We start from the raw sequence: 16149 nt of genomic DNA on the forward strand, positions 1-16149 counted from the left end.
GGTCAGCTTCTACCACTTCTTTGAGCAAGGCGATTAAGACTAACTGGGTGGGTAGGTCAGATACAATTCAACAGGCTCACTGTAGCAAGTGCGTGATTTGAATGTATGAATCTCTTGTTTCGGCCCTGGCATTACACAGGAAGTGTGCACTGACTCTTGTTAACCTTGTAAAATCCCTTCCTTAAGACAGTTTCGGGGGGGGGGGGGGGGGGTGACAGGGGGACAGAGGATCCACAACTGTCATTAGAGTTGCAGTAACCCATTATCCTCTCCCTTTCCTATCACAGCACCATGACTTATAAATTACTGGCATTCTAACACCAAGCTCCATAGGTCAAATCCAAGCCATGTAGGAGTTTCACCGGAGTAAAGAGAGTGGAGGACTCTGGGGTCTGGGCACATTCTGTGTTTGTGTGACATTTTCCTAATGCCAAAGCCTGCAAAATTTCTAACCTTCAAGATTTCCCCTGGCCTAGCCAAAAAAACTGGCCAGTGTTAAAGCCTGTTATTACACAGCACACATTTGGACCATCATCAAGTGGATAAAAAGCCTGGTATTCCGGTACCTAAAGCACAACCTGGCTTTCACTGAAGAGACCTTTAGAGATGAGAGGCTAGTGTGCTGTTAAAGATTAAAACCCAGCCTTCTGCTCTTCTGCTTGAGAGTCCTTCGTGACTCCCCGGTGACATCACATTCATCTCACTGTATTTGAAAAATGCATTTAAATGTCAAAACTAAAGTACCCAAACAATGGCTCCTTAGCACACTAACTGTTAACACACTGCTTAGCCAAATGCCTTCAAGACACATGGGACCAACTCTATCCATAAAATATACCACAAGTAATACACTGCGTCCCAGAGGAAATAAGTCCTTTATTCTGTAGCTCTCTGACTTTCCTTTTTTAAGCACACTTTGAGGACAAGCTCCACTGCAAGAGTGGAAATCAATTTCAAATACCTTTTCCATAGCATTCCGCTTCTGGTGCCTAAAGGTACACTCTCACCAGCCCAAACAAGTGGGTTTGTACTTTTCCACTTCAGCTGCATATCACAAGGAGAGTTAAACATGTAGGTAGAAGATGGTACAAATATTGCTGGAAAAGCTGATTTTGCAAGTTTTCTGCCATTCAAGCCAGCAAAAACTCTTGGGAGATCAACTCATTTAACTAGAATCTCAACTCTTTGGGCAGAAAACTCACAAGATGAGTGTGCTGTCAAATCCAAACCTGAACTATAGGCCTGATCAACCCTCGTCTGGATCCAAGTTCAGACATCACACTGTCAGCCCAGTTCTACTGGCTCCTCTCACCTCTGTGACTGCGACAGAAAAGCCACTAGTAATCCTGAACCTCCCCAAACCCAGTACTTTTCGTCTATTCTCTGCAGAATGTTAGTACATCCATTGCACTGTAGAGATAGCTTAAAAACTCCATCTCTGCTCATGTGGTCTATTTACAGATCACAATACGAGACCAGAGACAGTCCACCATTTTTGGCTCACCCAAACTTTATTCCAGTGCTCTCAGTGATGGCATTGGCTTTGGTTTCAATGTTCCACAATCCTATACAGCCCAGATGTTGGCAGATGAATGTAGTTCTTCTACAGTAGTGCTGAATAAGTACAACAACTGACAGCTCCTGTGTTGCCTAATATTACTGATAGTCCTCATAGTCCCACAGTGAATTAGCAAAGTCCCCCATGTAGAGTGCCTCGCACAACATGGTTTCTTTCATAATAATTCCTCTACTTCTTCCCACCACTAGAGCAAATACTTTTGGAAGAACCTCTGGTCTTTGCATCTTGGATCAAACGTCTCGATAGCTGTTTGGTAAGTATGTCCCTGCTGCAATTCTAAGGGCCTTTGAGCTAGAAGTTATGGCACATTCTGCGTACATTTCATCCTTCTCCAGACGGAGCCGTTCAGATCAATGAACTCACTAATTTACTCAGGACAGACCTAATCAGAGCAAAGGGAAGAGAAGCAATTTAACAAAATATCAATTAACTTCAACCCACAGACCCCTGTGATGGGCATTCAATGGCAGTCTGGGTGTGTAAAGGACAATGGGATTATTTATAAGAGGGGAGTCCTGTCCCAAAGTGGAAGATGGGTTTCTGGGAGGAATTTGTTACCAGAAGCAATTAGAGGTGTTAAATTCTGACCATCTCTCTAAAAAGCAAATGCTTGGTGTGTGTGTGGGGGGGTGTTACCCTTCTTTTCTGTCCTGCAAAATTTGAAACCTTGATATTCCATGACAGAGAATATTGGAAAGGGAAAACCCCTGGAATATCTAACATTTACCCTCCCCCCGGTCACTAACCCTAGGGGCTGCCACAGTGCAGCCTCCACACAGGGAGAATAGCTCAGAAAGGAGACAAATAACCACACAGGCAGTTTGCACAGAGAAGCCTGATTTTCCCAATAAAATATTAGCGAATGTTGGTCGGCTTGGAAAGGGTCGGCACTGCTCCCAAAGCCGGGCTCATGACACTGCTGCTTTTCTCTAAGCGAGAGCAGTTAGGGCTTCATAATAGACTGTAACTTTCTGGAATAATAATTTAATTTTTTTCCTACTGTTACAATGCCAGAATTTCAATTAGACAAAACCTTATAATGGATTTTTTGCTGGGCATGTTACATAAATTGCATATTCAAGTACTATAAAATATTTGTAGCAGACAGGTACTTTTCTAAATTGGGTCTGACAGTAAGCAATAGTGACTGGAATATTTATGTGATGGCACCTATGTAACAAGATAAAGTACAGGGTTGGGACTATGGAAATGCCAGTAGAAATCTACCGCAGTGGCTTTATTCAGCTGTTCTTCCTCTTCAGCACCGTCCTGAAGAACCACTGATGACAATTATCTTTATCCTCAGGTAGCTAAGGCAAAAGCCAGCAAGTATATGGATCCCCACAGTAGAAATATGGGGACGATTTGCATTTACTCACTAAAATATTCTTTGCCTAAGTCCCAGCAAAACCCAGCATCGTTGCCTCTCAGGGTGTGGAATCGGTCACTGTGCTTGCTGAGTAGCCAAGGAACAAAAAGCAGGATGCGGTTGGTGAGGCCATGGATCGGACTGAGCAAGCGAACGCTACCATGGGAGTGTTCTCAGGGACTGCTCTCTGCTCAGCAGACGAGTTATTAATTTAGATTTATGCAGACTGTAACCAAAGAGTGCCCATCCAATGCTCTGGCATCCCTGATAATACTTCAAGCATTAAAACAAACCCATCAATCCCCCCAGATCAGCTCAAATACCCAGTGAGGATAGAAGGGATTGGAATTAATTCACTACACAAATCCCAGAATCCTACTCAGAAGAACCACAACTTTATTGTTGAGACAAAGTCAGCCAGTTCCGATGTGTGGCTCCAATTCTGGAACAGAAACGGAGGCTTTGGATTGGTAATGAAAGGGTCCAGCCCCATTCTTCCCGCAAAGATAGCTCTCCGTGCAGAATGGCGTTTTGGTGTCTGAGTGATTTCCAAGTGGCCATGAATAGCACAAATGTGCACAATATGTTGATGGATTTCTCTGTATTTTAAAGAGCAGTCTATTTGTTTTAAAATGGTGAAAGTTACTGAAGATTAAGTGTGCATTTTCCTTACAAAGACTTGCATAGCAAATTGAACATTAAACAGGAAAATATTTTTGCATTTAATCAGGAAAATGTGCAGTTAGTTCCATGAATCTGATTAGTGGCTCATGGAAAAATACCTTGTATATCCCTGTTATGGCGTAACATGGAAATCCCTAATATTATGATGGAGTATTTCTGAAGGGGTATTAACACCCAGAACAATGAATGCACAATCTATCCCCATATTTTTCACTGGTCACAAATTAATGTATTTTCATTTCTGGTTACTTTGTTTGAAACCAAGGTTTGGGAAATGACCAAGAAGGGAAGATGCACCGTAGAACAAAATACTGAGTCAAACCAGTACCCAGGAAGGTCTTCCAATCAAATTCATTTTAGGGAACCAAGACGAGGGAGACTGGTTAGAGCCAGGCAGATGTGGCAAGGGAACACGGCTCTGCCAATGCCCCTCAATCCTGCCTACTGTTCCAGTCTAGATACCCAAACTCACCCACAGATCTACTGTTATACTTATAGTCTGACCTGTGGCAGCATCCCTGTTATTCTGATATCAGGTGCCCCATAAACAGACTGCACTATTGTCCAGTTGTGTATGGCTCTGGGGGTTTGATGATCTTTCAGGATGCAGGGAGAGGAAAGAAGCTATAACTCAAACCAGAAAAAGGTTAAAACCTGGGTCCAGACTTGGGCTAAAGTTTGGGCAAGTTTATTTTCCCCACAAACCAGCCCATAAAACAGCAGCTTTAATTAATCACCCTGTTGCTTTTGCTTGACTGTCATGGCACCACTTCCCCATGCTGGGAATTGGGAGATTCTGCAGAGCCTCGTCAGAGTCAGTGGACCACTAGCTCCAGCTCCGTCTGAGAGCAGGTTCTCTAGAACTCCTGCTTAGCTCTGGGGCTATCCACACAGTAGCTAACACATCCCACCTCTTCTGTCACTTTGTGACTCTGAAACAAACATGCAAAACTGATGACCCACCCACTCATCCTGGAACATGTTATAGGTTTATGGACAGCCCCCGTCACTTGACTCGTGGGACACCCAAGCTCCTCCCATTGTATCTGCCCTTCTCGTTCCAGGCCAAGGGTTTTCTCCATCACTGGAGACTTCATCATTCTAGCTGCTAATTTTACCATAACATTTTCTTGACAATCACAGTTGGCTATTCTGTATTTAGCCTTTTTACAGTTAAAATACTGTAATGATACAAATAGGCTCTGGCAGCTGCTTCAAGAGGCTTTTAATTGAATGATTATTGTATTAAATAACTGTTTTTAACGGAGCATGAACTTTTCAAATCATGGAGCTATTGAGGTCCTGGAGAATTTACCAGGTATTAACAGTTTTCAAATTTATTTTTTTAAAAGCTTGTCGTTTGGGTTTTCCTATGCGGGAACAGGGCCCCAGGATCAGAGTGATCCGTCTCAATGCCTTGATAGCATGAGAACAGCTTACTGTCACTTGCAATTTCCCTCTCAGATGGAGGCCTTTTCAGGAACAAGGATCTAGGGTTCAGCAGCAGGGGATGCAAAGGTTAACTGTCCTCACTCCGTTCCCGGCCGAGTTTCCTCAACTTAAAGCCCTGACACTAATAGATGCTCCTGCCTGGGGGACTACAGCCCCCTCGGCACCACGGAAAGATCCCTCAGCACAGGGCAGGAATCACCTTTCCTTCGGAATCCTGTTTTCCAAACAATCATGCCAACGGGGCAAACAGGGGTAGAGATAAGAAACCCTCCTGCACCCAAGCCCCAGGCCTTAACCTCGCCCACTGGCTGAGCTCGGGGTCCTACTCCCAGGTGGAGGGCTGCATGGCAGAGTGGTGTGATTCTACAGGGAGCACGATAGGGACATCTTCATGAGCATCCCTGGGAAGGAAGCGCTCTGGGTGGGGCAATGGTAGAAGAAAGTAATGCAAGAACCAGAATCATTCCCACTATAAACCTCCAGATCAGCTGTGACTGAGGCATACTCCAGTGCTCTCTAATCCCCAAGTCCTACCAGGTTCCTCACTGACCGCCAGCCTGGCGAGATCTTGTCCTCTGCCAGGAGATGTCCAGCTAATCCCGCTCCCATCATTAAATACCCCGTCAGCCCCCACACCCGTTCTCTTCCCCCTCAACAATGGCTCATGTCAGTTCACATTACGCAGGAACAAGAGAGGAAAGCAGGAGATGAACCGTCCGGAAAAGGCTTGCACCGTTTTTCAGCAGAAGCAGGATAAATCACAGATAATTACAATGCGAAGTGATCATACTTATGGCAACCGCCTATCAGCTCTGCCTCCCCAGCTCCAGGGGAAAGGCACCCGCGGGAACAAGGGGAACTGCCGTCAGCAGTGCTTGTGAGACCCAGACTTGTCAGACCTGCACCCCCTGTTGAAATATCACCTAAGCAGTCATCAAATGAGTCTTCTACAGAACCAAAGTGGAACTAACATGATGCTTGCCAAGTAACCCCAGGGACAGCGTGCAAGACCCCGTGCTCCTTTTAACCCTCCACCTCATTGTACATTGGCATCTCCCCATCAGCTCATATCTAATTTACACCATACGTTCTTCTGAACAAGGAGCAGGTCTCTATTTATCTGCAAAGCATCATGCAAGCCTGCATAAATAATAAATACAGCAGCCTCTGGAGCCAGCAATGGGAGGCAGGAGAACATGTGTCTGACCTCCAAAGAAGCGTCATGCAGACAGCATAAATACTGGAGTGCTCCAGGCCCATGTTTTCATTGTGCCAAAAAAAAAAAAAAAATCCCCCCAAACAAATCTGACAGCAAGGCAGCATGGCACAAATGCGCACACATGCTTTCACTTTTTCTAGATAACTGCAAGTCTTGTGCAAAAAAAGAGAAAAGTAGCTCTACTTCTACTGCTAGCCTGTCTGAAGCATCCCTGACCTGTCCTACAATACAAAGGACTCCTTTGCACCAGGGCTACCCTCAGCCCTCACCCTTTGGTGCACTCTGAGGAATTCTCATTTAATTAGTCTCCAAGTGTGCATTGTCACCCAGCCACAGTGTGTACCATTGGTTTATTACCTCCATTAAGTCTCCAATAACTTAACAACAGATCAATAAACCATTATTACCTCCAGTCTTTTGAAAATCCAACACCCCAAATCTACCAAACTCCAATAAATTTACTGTTTCTCATCACAAAAGCACAGTGACAATTCATTAAAATAACCCATGCCATCAAAAGCCTCTTCCCTTTAGGAATAAGGGTGATAATGTAGCCTCTGTCCTTCTGCCTTTCTGGAATATGAATTCTGCACTGCTCCTGCTGATGTCAATGGAAAAGCTCCCATTGATTTCTATAGGGACAAACTCTAGTCCTAAGAATTGTCATCTTTTTAAGAGGTCACTTTATGGAAGTCCTCTCTATTTGCCCATCATTGTCATGGTCTCTCTCTTTCCTACTAAGTGTGGCAAAGAATCAGAGACTATAGCTGAACATAGTATTCATGGAAAGGACAGCACTGTACATTTATTAATATATTCTTCTGTAAGACGGTGTCCTGACTACAGAGCTGCCAGCAGGCTGTGGGTCAAAGTTTTCTGTACCATTGCTACACATTTGGCTGAGGTCCTTAGTGAATATCTATCTTCTACATTAGACTGGGCTGGCTTCTCTGCTAGGTGGTTGTTGTAGGATAAGTGTTATATACTATTACTGTTTTTTAAACGCTAGTGTGGCTCACTTTTCTAGCATATCTGAAATGCTAACCATTTCCTTTAGTAAAAACTCAAATTAGTTTTCACTGGTTTGCCACAAATTATATGCAGCTCAATGATAAAAATATCATTTTACATTTGGATGCTTTCCATTAATGTTCCAGTTCATCTTCAGAATAAAATAGTTTTTTAAACAGAGAGCACTGTCTAAAGTGTTTTCAGAAAAGTAAGTGATATTGAATTGATATATTGGAAGAGAAAGTTAGGTTCCTTTGTAAGAATCATACATTTCATAATAGTCTTTTAACAAAGAAAGTTGTCTCTGAATGCAGTAATTTAGTACTGAAAAAAGTGACAAACAAATAATTCCGACAAAACTGCAGAAAGAAAAGTGACTTTTAATTATATAATCTTTTTTGATGAATTTATGTCTGACAGTTTTATAAGTTGACAAGAGAGTGCATTTTATATGCAAAAAACATTATTCACTCTCAGCTGTTAAGGCATAAAAATTGTCAGATGATTTTAATACAGTTTTAAGTTTTATGTTTATTGTCAGGAAAAAGTCCACAGTAATTACTAAGTCACATGGCCCTTAGCTATGTTTTTGACAGCGAGAACAATAAAATAGGTTTTTGCCCAAACCTTTTACTGTCGCAATTTATGAGTTTTAACAGACAGCTGTTTTTCTCATTCTGAGCATTTTTTTTAAAAAGCCAAACTTCTAGCCATTTTTTCAGAGAAAGTGAATCAGTTATCTTTTAACAGAACCAACAGTTACACAAGACACAACATATAGCTCTGAGTGCTACAGTTCTGGGTCAGTTACAAACTAAGACTTCTATAAAGTACACTTTACTTCCATGGTCACCAGCAATAAGGAAACTGGAGTCATGTGTTGAAAGGAAAGGAAAGTTTTCAGCGAGGGGTATGGGGAGAGAGAGAAAATCCTGCCTCTGTCTGCACAGTAAAACAGGACAATTTCACAGCATTTTTAACTTACCCCAAAGCCATTCGAATTGTGATTCTTGGGGCGGAGGTGAGGGGGTGCCACAACAGGGATTTGGGAGGAAATGGTGCTTTAATTTTTTCCTCTGCGTACCAATGATGTGATTCTGTCTCACGCATTAAATGGATTTCAATGAGGGGACATGTTGCTTACGTGCCAGCGGGTGAAATAAAGGCAAGATATATTTCTATTATTCATATATAGAATTTTAAAAGCAACTGGTGTGTTACTCTCTCATCACAAATACTGAAGTGTATTGCATTCGAATGTAGTTTGAGGTGCTGGAGACAGGAGAGTTTTTGCAGCTAAGATCCTGAGGATATTTTTTGCCACACATTGCTAATTGTGTTCTCTGCTGTGTTTTGGTCACTGGGTTGAAATGTTGATGTCCGCATAGGGCACATTACACAAACTAATGATTTTTAATAGAAGAATAATGAAACGGAGCTGGGATCTATTCATCTTTTTTTTAAATGTAAAGAGATACGTTCTGTTTCCATGGCAAATCTCTTCCTGCTAACAATATCCATCAGTTGGGGGTTATGATGGCATGGTAAATAAGAGGGATAAATGCATGAGAAAGGTGCTGCTTTAGTCTGCAGATAAAAGTGATGCTTCTAATGCAAAAATGTATCAATATTTTCCACAGCTAATAGCAGGTCCCATTGTTCACAGCAGCGCTGCTGTATAGCATTCCCCACCCTCTGTAGGGCCTAACTGATCGTTCCAGGTTTTCATGAGATTTCTGATCCGTTTGAGGTGTGGCCCCTACATGCAGGAGGCAGTGCTGGAGCAGCCGGCCAAAGATGGTCACTTTGTCCATTTCAAATCTCAGCAGATCTGGTGCCTGCACTAGAGTTAGACGGTGGAATGAATTCCCCCAAGAGCCAAGGACCATCACAAACCTCACCAGGCAGGTATGTGTATATATAAATAAATAAAAACCCTACCAAAACAAGACACTCCACTGCACACGCCTCTCCCCCTAGGGAGAGGATGAGAACAAAACACGTGACAGATGTGCAATTGTATTCTTTAGTGTAGAACTGAAAGGTGCGCGGATACTCCAGGGATAAGCATGGTATAAAAACCTATATAGAATGGAATAGAGTTTATTGCATTTGCTCATCTTTAGCACTTGCCTCCATGTTAGCAACGTGGCCTTATTTGAGCTTTGAAGATACTTGCTGCTGTTGCTGTAGTATTTTAATCACATTCAGAGATGCTGGAAATGCTGCTTCTGCAGGAAAAGGTTTGTTTGGAGTTCACTTTATTTAAAGTGTGTTCTCTAGTGCCAGTGAGCTGCCCAAGAGTCTCTGCTGAGTGTCCCAGACAGACATATAAAAGGATCCTTCAGAATGAAGCTCCCCTTGCCTAACGGAGCATGAGAGTCGCATGGATGCAGGAGAGCTGGGTCGGAGCCCTGGCCTTTTGCAGGAGGAGATATGAGCCTAAAGGGGGGGGGGCTCTCTCCTGGGTGGGGTAGCTGAATCCTAGGCTAACCTGGTTGGTGCAAACAACTGGGAGTCAGTGAATTCTGGCCTTTTTCAGCCCCTGAACAGATTTCTCGGATTTCTCCCAATCTGTCTCAGCCACTGGGGGCTTGTAACCAGCTCCGGCTGCATGTCCTCCTTGTGTCATTCACTCCTAGCTCTGTGCGATTGGCCCCCGCTACACAAATGGGGCAGCCAGCCAATTAGGAGTAGCGCAAGACTGCCATCACATGATACATGAGGAGGGAGCATTTGGGGTTTTCTAGGGTTTTTCACCTACATCTAGGATGATGCTGTTGCATGTGGAAAAGAAAAAATTAAAGGGCACCCAGCCTCATTCACCCCCACGTGTGTGTCCAGAGAGGTTTTGTCCTGTTTATTGGAAGCCCAGTAGATAACTACATTAGGCCCCGATCCTGCAATCAGGGTTGTTTGCCCCATTGTGTGACTGTGCAGATCCCATCACACGATCCTTAGACTCAGCTCTGGGCTGGTTTCCGTGTGCCATTGACAAACGATCATTTCCATTTAAATAAAAAAAAGGAAAAAACCCTAAAATCAAACAAACTTCAAATAGTTTCTAAAAAGCTCTGCTATCAATAGAGCCCACAGCGGGAGGCAGTAATAGGATACAATTTATTTCCACATCTGATAGGCTGACCTTCATCATCACTTGAGGCTCTGCTTGTCATGAATTATGGGCAATTCGCTCACTAGTGGAAATAAATTGTATTGCCACTGCTCAGTGTTGTCCTCTATGTAAGGTACAGAGAAATGGTCAGCTGCTCTTAAGCCAGCCTTGCTAGGAAGTGGCTTCTCTTGCACATGCACATACAGATCTTCGGGAGCCACCCGGTGGTCATTTGACTGGACAAACAGTTGCATTAAAAAAAAAAATCTCATCTGGTGACACCCCCTAAAAGTGCTGATTAGCTGCTGCTGGCGTGGCGTTTGCCTTATGACTGAAGAGTGGCCAGCAAACACGCCATTGCTTCGCAGGTCTGTGTATCTGGAAAATACAATGAAGAGCAGAGAGGACCGGCTGAGATCATGCAAAGCAAACAGCACACTCCTTCCAGCCCCCACCACTCTAGCTCCTGGGGTTTTATTGCATGACCCATGAGCTCTCTCTCATAGGCGATTATAGGGTGCAACGTGCAGGAAGTGGAGTGAGATGGGCCCCTCCCCCTGCTTGCGTACGCCTGGCTGACACATGGAGTCCAGCTGGCTAGGAGAAACCAGACCCTTTGCACTGGAGCAGCCGCATCCACCAGAGAGGCTCAGAGAACCTGGCAGACATGAATACATCCCTCCTCCCCCTTCCCCTCCCAGGGCAGTGAGACAGTCTCCACACACGGGCAAGCTGAGGCTCAGAGGTGAAGGCATTCACCCAATGTCACAGCCAAAGAGACAGCGCCTGGAAAAGGGCCCAGGAATTCAGACTCCCTTGCTCTGCCCACTAGGTAACACTGTCTGCTGTATTGTGTCACTCAATAGGATGGAGACTTGCAATGGGTGGGATGAAGGCATTAACCCCCCTAATTTCTCCATGTCCTCTCTATTTTCCCAGCTGATGCTGTAGCTTCTCTGTGGACCTACCTAAAGGACTCACTGATATTGCTCACCAAGGGAGATCTCCTCTGGCCCAAGAGACAAGACTTGTGATTTGCCCCAATACCATCTGGGTTAGGTGGGTGGGAGTATGTATGTGAGAAACCTATGCAGTGTTCAGTTATATGTCGCAGATGGGTTTGTTTCACTGCCCTCAGCTGTCTCCTGTTAAGTATCCCAAGCCTTCCTCAAAGGGTCTCCTGTCTGGCCAGCGTGCCATGTGCGTCTGTGCAGATTCAGAGAAGTGTCCAAAGCCCAGACACTTCCTACACCCCAGACTTGAGCCTTCATCCCAGCCTCTCTGCACACTGCTCCCCCCACTTCCCTGCCCGGCTCCTTTGGTTCCGGCAGCCAGTGCAAGAAAGTTTTACGTTTTCCACGGGTTTACTGGTGGGAGTTTTAATGTGAGCCTAATGGGCGCATTCAGGCTTGCAATTAAGTGTGAGCCTATGGGCAAGCAGCAGTTAGCTCCTTAGCTTAGAGCAGTTTGCTCAGCAGAGCGTGGAAAGGTTCGCTACAGCTCTGTTGTGAGTGGTGGGAACTGCAGAGCGTGGCTGTTCTGCATTAACAAGCTTTGCAGGGAAAGCTGTATTATGACAGTACATTGCTTCCTAACAGTTAGTAGCAAACAAAGGGCAAAGCTGCGCCCGTCTGGTTTGTGAGCAGGAAATGGAGCTGGAGGGTTATCTGGAATATACAGTGCTGCGGGAGCCACTGGCGTTTGGATGAGATGTAAGACCCAGAGCCAGTCCTGACGATTTGAATTCCTTAAACATCCCGTAGCATTTTCTGCAGGAGATGAGGTGTTAGCCCTGGGATCCTGGCTTTGCTACAGGGTAGGAAGCTATATTCAGGCCTACCTGAATTCCCCCTGCATTCTCACTGGGACAATCTCACATAATCCCTTGTATGACAAACAATCCCAAAGCATTTTACAAACTTGCAATACAGGAATCTCTTCACTGAAATGCAGCCACCTCTTGGTAGCATACAGCAGCAGTTTAGCAGTGAACAACACCACTAAGCAAAAGGTCAGCCAAAGTTAGGAAAGGAAGACAAGAAAAATGTTGTCTAATTAAAGATACAGGGGACGTTCTAGGTAGGCAGGCTGCTGTTACTTAAATCAGAATCTGGCCAGAACAAGGGCATTACCACTGCTCTGCAAAGCTTTCCATGAGATCTTGAAATATAGGGTGACCATACCTCCCATTTTGGCCAGGACAGTCCCGTTTTTAAGCCTTGTCCCGGCCATCCTGACTTTTTTGGCAAAAGTGGGTATTTGTCCTATTTGCTCTTCAATCAGTTGGCAAGAGCAAATAGGACAAATGCCCACTTCTGCCAAAAAAGGGGGGCACGCACCCCTAGTGGGGTGCAGAGGAAGGTGCCGGTTGGGAGGGGGAATAGCAACACCAGCCCCGCAGGGGGAAACAGGGCTCCAGCGAGCAGCGAAATCAGCCCTGCGGGAGGCAGACTAGGTTTGGGTGAGCAGCGACACCAGCCTCGTGTGGGGAGCAGGCTGGGCTTGGACGAGAGCCTTGCACAGAGGAGGCAGGGAATGGGCCAGCCCCGCGTGCGTAGGGGGGAAAGGGGTCAGGGAATAGGCCAGCCCCATGCATGGGGGGAAAAAGAGGGGCAGGGAATGGGTGAGCGGCAGTGTTCCCTCTAATTTTTCCCACCCCTGTGTGGAAAAATTTTTGTTACATGCACCAATATGGCAGTGATGTGTAGTATCAGGGGGGGAAAAATCACCCCCTTAATTGCTGTAGCAATACTGGTACAAACCAGTGTGTACACAAGGCCTCAGTCTCCTAAATACGGGTGCAAAGTGTGTGTAAAATATCCCAATGCGAGTCGAGTCCAAACACTGTCAATCTAGCTGCAAGATTTGTCTCACGGAGCCTCTTCATGAAACAGGAGTAAAAACAGTTAGAGAAAAACAGAGTAAGTTGGTGCAGCTGCTGGTTTTGGGCTGATCACTGTGGAGAGTCGATTCTGAGCTCAAGGCCCAGCGACCCCACGCCTCAGCCCCACTTTGGAGCGACCCCCCCGGGAGAGCACTCTTCATGCACATTCAATTCCTGGCCTCTCTTACGGGACCATCAAGCTGGCAGCAAGTAATTGCCAAGGTCTGTGTTTGTAATGTGCTTGCCCAGCATATACAATACAGGGGTGTTCAAGCTATGTGGCAATGAACTCCTGCAAGGCTCAGTAGAACCGAGCCCACGGTTAGTATTATGGGAGGAACACAGGGAGCGATTCTTTTACCCTAGAAAATGTCAGCATGGAATTGTCCTTAGACAAATGGAAGCTTGGGGATGCCAACAATAATTAAATGAAACTCCTTGTTCCCCAAGAATGTTTTCAACCCCACATTACCTCAGCATACCCCAATGCCCACATACAGAGATTCATAAACAGGCATGCGGCGCTGCAAAAATTCATTAAAGGCAATAGCCTGTATCACAGTTTATCAACTATTCATCAAAGGCCAGTCCAGCAAGTGGCCAACCACGAGCTAGAGCACCAAAAAACAAGCCTGGCCTGGCCGGTTCAACTGCCTCTTCCAGAGTACTGGTCAGACTCTCTCATCTCACAGTCACCTGCACTGTGGAGGAGCTTACAAAGCATGTGAGCATCTGTGTGTAATTCCCCTGGCAGCAACCTGTTTTTGGAGCCATGTTATGTTACCCCCTTGAGCTTTCCAAACACTTGCCCCCACCTAGCCTTGCTTTCCAAAGTCAATTGGTCTTTCCAAAGCCATAGCGAGGTGGCAGCTCCTGAATTAGCAGTAGGGCATTCATGGCTTTCTTTTCTCCTGGATTCCCACAGGTGGGCTCTCTCCAGGGAATATCCCAGCCGTCCCTTTCCTTGCAGGCCTGCACAACTCAGCCTAATGAAGTGCACCAGTCCCTGGAGACCAAGTCCCATTTCCTTGTCTGAAAGTCAGGAAGAGATGGCCCAGCCCTGGCACCAGGAGGTTGAGGTGTCAGGCTTACAGTCTGTTCCTACTGAAACTCAACTGATTGAAGGGCCTTTTGCCTTTCAATGTGTGAGACTAACTCCCCAACAAGTCAGTGCGACACATGGGGGTTCTTGTTCACCCATCATGAGGAGAATGTTGTTTTCTCTATGGTCCTCAAGTCAAACCAACAGACATACTGGAGACTAATGTACTGAAGCTGGCTAGAGGGGCTGAAAGGGTCAGAGAAAACAAGTATCTGTCTGGGGTGCAGCTGGGCAAGAAGCAGCTAAGTTGCTATATATTGCAGAGGAACGAGTGTGCAATGAGAAGAGAAGCAAAGCAGCAACCTGCATACACATTAAATGCATATCAAGCCCCCCCACAGACAAGGGTATAAATACTTCTCCCCCAAACAGGTGTTTAATTCACCAAACTGACTTTGGGTTCCAGAACAGGCTGGTGAAGTTTTATTCCCCCTTCTCATATTCCTGTAACTCTGCACAACTTGACTTCACCTAGAAAATGAAGAACTAAGATACCAGCAGGCTGACTTACAGAACAAGAGGTTTGCTATTTTTCTAAATTAAAAAAAGCCCCTGCTGTTGGGCTCTTTTTCACCCTGATTGAGAAGGGTGAAAGGAGATAGATAGATAGATCTCCTACTGAAACACTGCACTGACCCTATTCTCAGCACACTCACAGAAATGAAACAAGGGTCATTCACAAGAAGCCTGTATAACTTCTCTGTATTTCTCCCCACATCACCACACTAATCCCCAAACACCTAGCAGAACAAGATCCCTGTCAATACCGACCTAACAGCACTGACCCAACCTCTGCTCAGCCTCCCTACAGCCTGGAGAGCTATAAGAAAACCAGCCCCTCCCTCCCTGCCTCCTTTATATCAGAGAAGGGAGCGGCGCCTGAGCTCACCCCTGAGCTCATTGGCCGGTTACAGGGTGACATCACTGGGAGGGGCCAATCACACTCACTCCACCCTAACAAGGCAGGAGGGGGCTGGTTGAGCTCCCCACCCAGCTTCCCCTCACTCAGAGAGAAGGTGGCTCCTCCCCCCTGGGTTTCTGAGCAGCAAAGCAGCTGGGTTTGCACCCCTCAGCCTTATTCGCCACACCTGTGTCTCTTCTTATAAAGTCTGGCAGCTGCTGCTCTTCTTCTGGGAAAGTCTGATGGTGCCATGGGGCTGTGCATGCAGCTTGGGGGGTGGGGAAATTCCTTGGTGAGGGTTGACCCTTTGTAACCAATGCAGGGATGTAGCTGTGCATGGGGGCTCAGAGTGCTCTAGGAGGTGAGACATTTGACTGGTAGTCAGCAGACCTGTGTTCTAGTCCTCGCTATGCTCTCTAGCTGCACTGGGCCGGGGCAGTGTCCTTGCTCTGTCTCCCTTCCGCATCTTGTCTGTTTAGACTATAGGAGCTGCGGGGCAGGGATTGTCTCTCACTCTGTGCCCATGCAGCACTCAACACAATGAGCCTCTATCTTGGCTAGAGATACTACAGTAATGCAAAGATAACAGGGAGGGATGAGCAGGTGCAAGGCATATAAGGAAAGAGAGGTGTCACCATACCACCTATTGCCTGAGAATCCCAACAGATGAGTAGCAATCCCTCTTCTCCTAGCCCTTGCTAGCTCACCCACCACTTCCTCTAGCTGAATCCTCTGTGCAGAGACCTGTCCTGGGATGCTGGGCTCCTTGCTTGCCTTCCCCTGAAAGAGTCAATAAAACTGGCAGGAATACCCCTCCCCCAGCTTTGCCCCCT

This window comes from Terrapene carolina, unplaced genomic scaffold (genome assembly GCF_002925995.2).
Source record: "Terrapene carolina triunguis isolate 2854851 unplaced genomic scaffold, T_m_triunguis-2.0 Scaffold238, whole genome shotgun sequence".
Lineage (NCBI taxonomy): Eukaryota > Metazoa > Chordata > Testudines > Emydidae > Terrapene > Terrapene triunguis.